The sequence below is a fragment of the Oncorhynchus kisutch genome, unplaced genomic scaffold, assembly GCF_002021735.2.
Source record: "Oncorhynchus kisutch isolate 150728-3 unplaced genomic scaffold, Okis_V2 Okis06b-Okis10b_hom, whole genome shotgun sequence".
NCBI classification, from domain to species: domain Eukaryota; kingdom Metazoa; phylum Chordata; class Actinopteri; order Salmoniformes; family Salmonidae; genus Oncorhynchus; species Oncorhynchus kisutch.
The window spans coordinates 2157237-2165317 of record NW_022261983.1 but is presented as its reverse complement, the minus strand read 5'-3'; positions in this window follow the sequence as shown (position 1 = coordinate 2165317).

The following is an 8081-nucleotide window of genomic DNA, read 5'->3' as shown; positions in this document are numbered from 1 at the left end:
CAGGGTAGACTCTAATAGACTAGCAGTGATCAGAAGGACCAGGGTCGACTCTACTAGACTAGCAGTGATCAGAAGGACCAGGGTCGACTCTAATAGACTAGCAGTGATCAGAAGGACCAGGGTAGATTCTAATAGACTAGCAGTGATCAGAAGGACCAGGCAGGGTAGCTGGCTGAATATGTTTTGACATATATTTCCGGTTTGATGATGAATACTACCTCCAAACTAATGGAACTTCGATGGGCTCCACATTCGCTCCAAGCTATGCTAACCTTCATGTGGGTCATTTTGGATAAAGTTTAGTTAACAATGAAAATTAAAATCATTTTTGGAATAAAATCCTGAAGTGGTATCGATATATGAGATTTGAGATTGGGGTCATTGTCATTCAATCTCACGATTGAATGTGACATTAAACGCATTCATTAGCTTGATATGTGGACTTAGAAATCAAATGGAACCCTGTTTACAACACTGTACAGAAAAAACGGACATAAATACTATATTACAGGTCGACAGGTTCCAACCTGGGCCGTTAAAAAGAGGACAGCTCTTCTCCCGTTCCCCATATGCAAAAAAATGGAACCCTGTTTACAACAGTCAATGACAATGACCCCAATCTCAAATCTCACGATTGAATGTGACATTAAACGCATTCATTAGCTTGATATGTGGACTTAGAAATCAAATGGAACCCTGTTTACAACACTGTACAGAAAAAACGGACATAAATACTATATTACAGGTCGACAGGTTCCACCCTGGGCCGTTAAAAAGAGGACTTCCAAGAAGCTAGTTTTTCAGACTGCGCAGTATATGCCAGAGGACTATCTAGCAGCGGAGATGCGCAATACGTTTCTAAGAGGCTACTCTCCACAATGTGTGGATGAAGCTCTTGATTTGGCATTGGGGGAAACACAAGATGAACTGTTACAGAAAAAGACCCTGCTAAAGGTAAAGAACACACTGTAATGTTCACCACCACATATACTCTGAACTGGCGCAACGTGGGAGATACTGCCAAGAAACACTGGTGTGTTTTATCATCGGACCCAGCTCTGCCAGCTGAATTTAAGAATCCAACACTTATTGTATATTGGAGAGTTCGCAATTTACGCGGCAAATTTGTCCCATGCAACTGCCAGCCAAAAAAGAAAATGAGCCAGGCTCTTTTACGCCCTCTTCCGAATGGTAGCTATTCTTGCATGGGTTGCTCACGGTGCAATAATATGATGAAGTGTGAATATTTCTGCCACCCACATAAAGGAAAACGGTTCCAAATAAATGACATTATTACGCGCCACCACCCATGTTATTCTACATGATTAAATGTCCATGTGGGCTGTGTTATGTAGGTAAAACCTCTCTCAAACAGAGAATTAGAGAATATAAAAGTTGAATCAGGAGAAAGGACAGGGATTATCCAGTTGCAGTACATTTTAATGACCAAAAACATGACATTTCTACCTTTACATTTTGTGGCATCGAGAAAGTCAAGATATCAGACCGGGGAGGTGATATGAATAATACCCTGAGAAAAAGAGAAGTGCCACGCCCTGACCGTAGAGAGCCATTGTTTCTCAATGGTGTAGAAGGTCAGGGCATGACTAGGGGGTAGTCTAGTTTATTATTTCTATGTTATGTTCTAGTTAGTTTTTCTGTTGGTGTTTTGTATGATTCCCAATTAGAGGCAGCTGGTAATCGTTGTCTCTAATTGGGGATCATATTTAAGTAGCTATTTTTCCCACCTGTGTTTGTGGGATATTATTTTGTGTTTGTGCATGTGCACCACTGAGTCACGTTTAGTTGTTAGTTTATTGATATGTTTTGTTTATTTTTTCAATTTGAAAAAAATATGTGGAACTCTACATCCGCTGCGCCTTGGTCCCGTTCTTACAACAACCGTGACAAGAAGGTTTTTGGATTTTCAGACAAAAGGTCTTAATGATGAAATGCCCATGCATGTTTTGTTGTAACTGTGAATATGAGTTAATGCCGCCACATCAGATCACTCGGACGTTTGTTCTTGTACTGTACCCAATGATTTATGAAACCTTAGTTGATAGGTCGATGTCCTCATTGTGGTTTTACAGACATGTTTAATACGTTTTATGTACACACTGTATTAGAATACTTATGACATGTACATGTTTATATTTGGTAACATATACTTGTTTTCCCTATACTCCAAACCCATTCGATGCATTGAACAGATGTGGGTGGAGCAATGTCTACATAAGGGTGCCAATTAAAAACACTCAAAAGAACTCTGAGGAAGGCCTCGAGGCCGATACATACATCTTCATAAAGAGCAGGGAAACTATCAAGAACAGTGTGCGGGTTTCTTATTTTTTCTCATCTTACGCCACAATGATACAAAATACAGATTCAAAATCAAATAAAAACAGTGTGGAGCAATGTCTACATAAGGGTGCCAATGAATCAAGGGTGCCAATGATTTGGTCACAGACCATCCACGCCTCTCTCAACTTGGAGTAGCATTTCTGGAAAGTCAGCTCCTCAGCACAGGTGTGCATGGCCAGGTATGTGTTCAGCAGCAGGTGGGGGAAGTAGGACATAAAGCCTTTTGGGAACGTCTGATGGAGATCAGGAATTTCATCGTAATGGTTACTCTATGGGAAACAGCATACAGTTTATAGGATGTCACTTGCACACATTTAGTGAGGCTAACAATACTGAACAAAAATACAAAAGCAACATGTAAAGTGTTGGTCCCATGTTTCATGAGCTGAAGTAAAATAACCTAGAAATGTTCCATACACACAAAAAGCTTATTTCTCTCAAATCTCGTGGAGAAATATGTTTACATCCCTGTTAGTGAACATTTCTCCTTGCCAAGATAATCCATCCACCTGACAGGTGAGTAATATCAAGAAGCTGATTAAACAGCATGATCATTACACAGGTGCACCTTGTGCTGGGGACAATAAAAGGCCACTCTAAAATGTGCAGTTTTGTCACACAACACAATGCCAGAGATGTCTCAAGTTTTGAGAAAGCGTGGTATTGACATGTTTACTGCAGGAATGTCCACCAGAGCTGTTGCCAGATAATTTAATGTTAATTGTTTGACCAAAAACGGTCTCCAACATCATTTTAGAGAATTTGGCAGTATGTCCCACCGGCCTCACAACCGCAGACCATGTGTAACCTCGCCAGCCCAGGACCTCACCTGTGGGGTTGTCTGAGACCAGCAACCCTGACAGCTAATGAAACCGAGGAGTATTTCTGTTTGTAATAAAGTCCTCTTGTGGGGAAAAACGAATTCTGATTGGCTGTGCCTGGCTCCCCAGTGGTTGGGCCTTGCTCCCAAGTGGGTGGGCCTATGACTTCCCAGGCCCACCCGTGGCTGCGCCCCTGCCCAGTCATGTGAAATCCACAGATTAGGGCCAAATTAATTTATTTCAATTGACTGATTTGCCTCTATGAACTGTAATTCAGTAAAATCATTGACATTTTTGCATGTTGTGTTTATGTTTTTGTTGATTATATTAATGGAGGCTGTAGTCACACAAATAAATATGTCTATTAACTTATGTACTTGATCAATTCTGATAACAATCTTCATTCTATTAAATAATTATTAATGCTACACAATGAACTACTAATACCAATATAGTGTTTCATTCGAGTAGCAGCACCTTAGAGACTGCTGACCTATGTACAGTTGAAGTCGGAAGCTACATACACTTAGGTTGGAGTCATTAAAACTTGTTTTTCAACCATTCCACAAATTTCTTGTTAACAAATTACAGGTTTTGGCAAGTCGGTTAGGACATCTACTTTGTGCATGACACAAGTCATTTTTCCAACATTTTTTTACAGACAGATTATTTAACTTATTCCAGTGGGTCAGAAGTTTACATACACTAAGTTGACTGTGCCTTTAAACAGCTTGGACAGCTTTAGAAGCTTCTGATAGGCTAATTGACATAATTTGAGTCAATTGGATGTGTACCTGTGGATGTATTTCAAGGCCTACCTTCAAACTCAGTGCCTCTTTGCTTGACGTCATGGGAAAATCAAAAGAAATCAGCCAAGACCTCAGAAAATAAATTGTAGACCTCCACAAGTCTGGTTCATCCTTGGGAGCAATTTCCAAACGCCTGAAGGTACCACTGTGTTCATCTGTGCAAACAATAGTACGCAAGTATAAACACCATGGGACCATGCAGCCATCATACCGCTCAGGAAGGAGACGCGTTCTGTCTCCTAGAGATGAACGTACTTTGGTGCGAAAAGTGCAAATCAATCACAGAACAACAGCAAAGGACCTTGTAAAGATGCTGGAGGAAACCGGTACAAAAGTATCCCTGTCCACAGTAAAATGATTCCTATATCGACATAACCTGAAAGGCCGCTCAGCAAGGAAGAAGCCACTGCACCAAAACCGCCATAAAAAAAGCCAGACTACGGTTTGCAACTGCACATGGGAACAAAGATCATACTTTTTGGAGAAATGTCCTCTGGTCTGATGAAACATAAATAGAACTGTTTGACCATTATGACCATCATTATGTTTGGAGGAAAAAGGGGGAGGCTTGCAAGCCGAAGAACACCATCCTGACCATGAAGCACTGGGTGGCAGCATCATGTTGTGGGGGTGCTTTGCTGCAGGAGGGACTGGTGCACTTCACAAAATAGATGGCATCATGAAGAAGGAAAATTATGTGGATATATTGAAGCAACATCTCAAGACATCAGTCAGGAAGTTAAAGTTTGGTAGCAAAAGGGTCTTCCAAATGGACAATGACCCCAAGCATACTTCCAAAGTTGTGGCAAAATGGCTTACGGACAAAAAAGTCAAGGTATTAGAGTGACCATCACAAAGCCCTGACCTCAATCCTATAGAAAATGTATGGGCAGAACTGAAAAAGTGTGTGCGAGCAAGGAGGCCTACAAACCTGACTCAGTTACACCAGCTCTGTCAGGAGTAATGGGCCACAATTCACCCGACTTATTGTGGGAAGCTTGTGGAAGTCTACCCGAAATGTTTGACCCAAGTTAAACCATTTAAAGGCAATGCTACCAAATACTAATTGAGTGTATGTACACTTCTGACCCACTGGGAATGTGATGAAAGAAATTAAAGCTGAAATAAATAATTCTCTCTACTATTATTCAGACATTTCACATTCTTAAAATAAAGTGGTGATCCTAGCTGACCTAAGACAGGGAAATTTACTAGGATTAAATGTCAGGAATTCTGAAAATCTGAGTTTAAATGAACTTGGCTAAGGTGTATGTAAACTTCCGACTTCAACTGTACATAGTCAATGAACACAGGTCACTTTAATGTTACATACTGTTTTACCAACTTAATATGTATATACTGTATTCTAGTCAAGGCTCATCCTGATGTACACACATTTTCTATTCATATACTGTCCATACTGTATATACACACCATTATATACACAGTGCACAAAACATTAAGACCACCTTCCTATTATTGTGTCTAGTTTGCAATGAAACTGTTCCTGTGTGTAAATAATTAAATCTGAATAGGTTAATCAATTGATAGTGACAGAATTAGATTATTTCCCAAGCAAAGTAAATTTTTTCTCTCCTCGGCTATAGAAGGTTGTAGCTCTGCCTCAATGTCAAAGAAACAAAACAATGATATCCCCAGTCACATCTTTCTCTGGTATTTTAGAGCTTGTTTCTAGCATTAAAAAAATCATGGACCTAAGCGTGTTATAGATCACTTTATTAAATCAGATCCTTTGTATTGTCTTCAAAATCTTAAACTAACAAGAGGTAAGCCTGTGCTTTTTGACGTTTTCTTTGATAAAAAATAGGCCTATGGCATACCTCTCATACTCCCTTAATTCCAGTCTTGGTTTAACCTCACAGCTCTTCACTGACACAGAAATACGCTATTTAAAGAGTGCATGGTGGGTGGAGGAATTGACTGACAAAACTATGGATAGGGCAGCCTATAGCTTAATTTTGTCTGTCAAACAGGTAGGCCTACCTCTTATTTCTTAAATAGGAAGAGAAATAGGCTTAAACATAAAGCCCTCTTGTTGTTAGTAAAGTCTAATTAAAATGAAGAGAGTTTAAATGAATGCCTACTCGAATTTGCCTATTTTCAGCACCATGAGCTGTCCATTTCTGATTGATTGTGCCGCTGCTTCAAGTTTCAGCACCACAATGTAAGTTACTCGATTCTGGCTTATTGTGATGTCAATGAGTCTGATAAATTGCCCTACATCATGGGCAATAAACATATTGTTTTGAATAAAAATCAATTATAGTATTAGCAAGCTATCAAAGTTGACCTCTGGTCCTCCATCTCATATTCGCTCTCTCCTTCTCAAACTGAACAGAATATAGGCTATAGGCTAGTTCACATACACGATTTGTTTTGGACTAGGTCTAATCAACAAAAAACAATTCTGAAGAAGCTTTTGACTCCCGCTGAACTGCCACTGTAGGCCTACACTGCAGCGCGATTGGTTAGGCAGCACACAACAAGTGTTTGATCAGTAAGAGCAGAGCCAACCCGTGCTCAGGGTTGGAATATCCATTGCAGTGTGTAATGCAGCCAAGTTTCATTTACACCATCCCAGCAGCTATCATAGGAATATAGCTTTGCTCTGTGCTTCTCCAAGCATGCACTTTGTAGCCTATAGGCTGTGGATCATTTGATTGAGACCACACTAAATAGCCTATAGGCTATGGATCATTTGATTGAGACCACACTAAATAGCCTATAGGCACACTTCATATTGCACACCCAGTGGAGAATCAGAGATGAGGGGCAGCATCAGGCACACAGCGATATATCGCCTCATAAACAACTAATTCTAAAACACTGAGAAATATTGACATTTCATCAATGAAAAATGACAAGTCTCTCCCCTGGACTAGAGTTAAAAATACTAAACCCTCCCCCGAGGGTTTGAAATTGAAAAAGCATGACCCTCCTCCAGTTTCCTCCAGGTAACCATTATGTAAATGTGGATCTTCCCCTAAGCATTTCACTGCACCTGCAATAACATCTGCAAAATGTGTACGAGACCAGTAACATTTGATTTGATTTTGATAATATACAACTACTAGAATAATACAATACATATCAATAGATATGATGTAATTCATTGCCAATGGACAGAACACTTACGTTGTTTCTTATGGCCCGTAGAAGACTTACAATAGAGTCCTCTTTATATGCTCCTTTGCATTTTTCAAGATCTGCAGAGGGAGGAGCGACAGCCAGTAAGCAAACAATGATAACTACATCTACAGTATAGCAAGAATTGATCCAGAATTATGTCGTCACGAGAGGCAATCATTTTGTGATTCCACCAAGAAAGGAGATGTTGCTGTAGCCTGGTCCAGATCTGTTTTAGCCAACACCTCTGACAATCATTGTCATGCCAGTCATGGTGCTCTTGAGTTGGACCAGGCTAAAGTGGCTGTGATATACAGTACTTCAATTATATTAAGGACTTACAGTCTGTTGATGTTCAAATACTGGTCCTCAGACACCACCTTTTAGGAAGATCCTCAGTGATGTGTTCCATCCAGTTCCTCTTGACCACTGTTTCTGCCTCTGACTCCAGCTGATTGATGATGGCATCATACAACTCCTTCAGCTTTGACTATGCATCAATCCAGTCACTCACATCCTACAGGGGAAAACATGGCTTAATTCCTCAAAGATCTCATTTATTACCTTATTGCTGTATATAGCTAAGGGAGCCCACAATTTCAGATGGCCAGAAAATAACTAAATAAAAGATTTGGCAAACATGGTATGCATGATGCTCTAATTAATGACTCAAGGCCAAACAGACTCCAGAAAGAGATTCCAGTCATCGAGAAAGAGGGCTACAGTATTGCCTCTTGTAGTTCTATTTACTGTATCCCCATTGTAGTTATTGTTGGTAAGATTTCTTCAGGGAATAAAATGACTTGATTTTCTATTATACAGTAACTAAAGGTGACCAATTATACTTGATCGTGACCTGGAAGGACATCAGTTGTTTCTCCAGGCTCCAGAAGGGGTGTTTCAGCACGCTCTCAGTAGAAGGCCTCCACTTGGGCTCTAT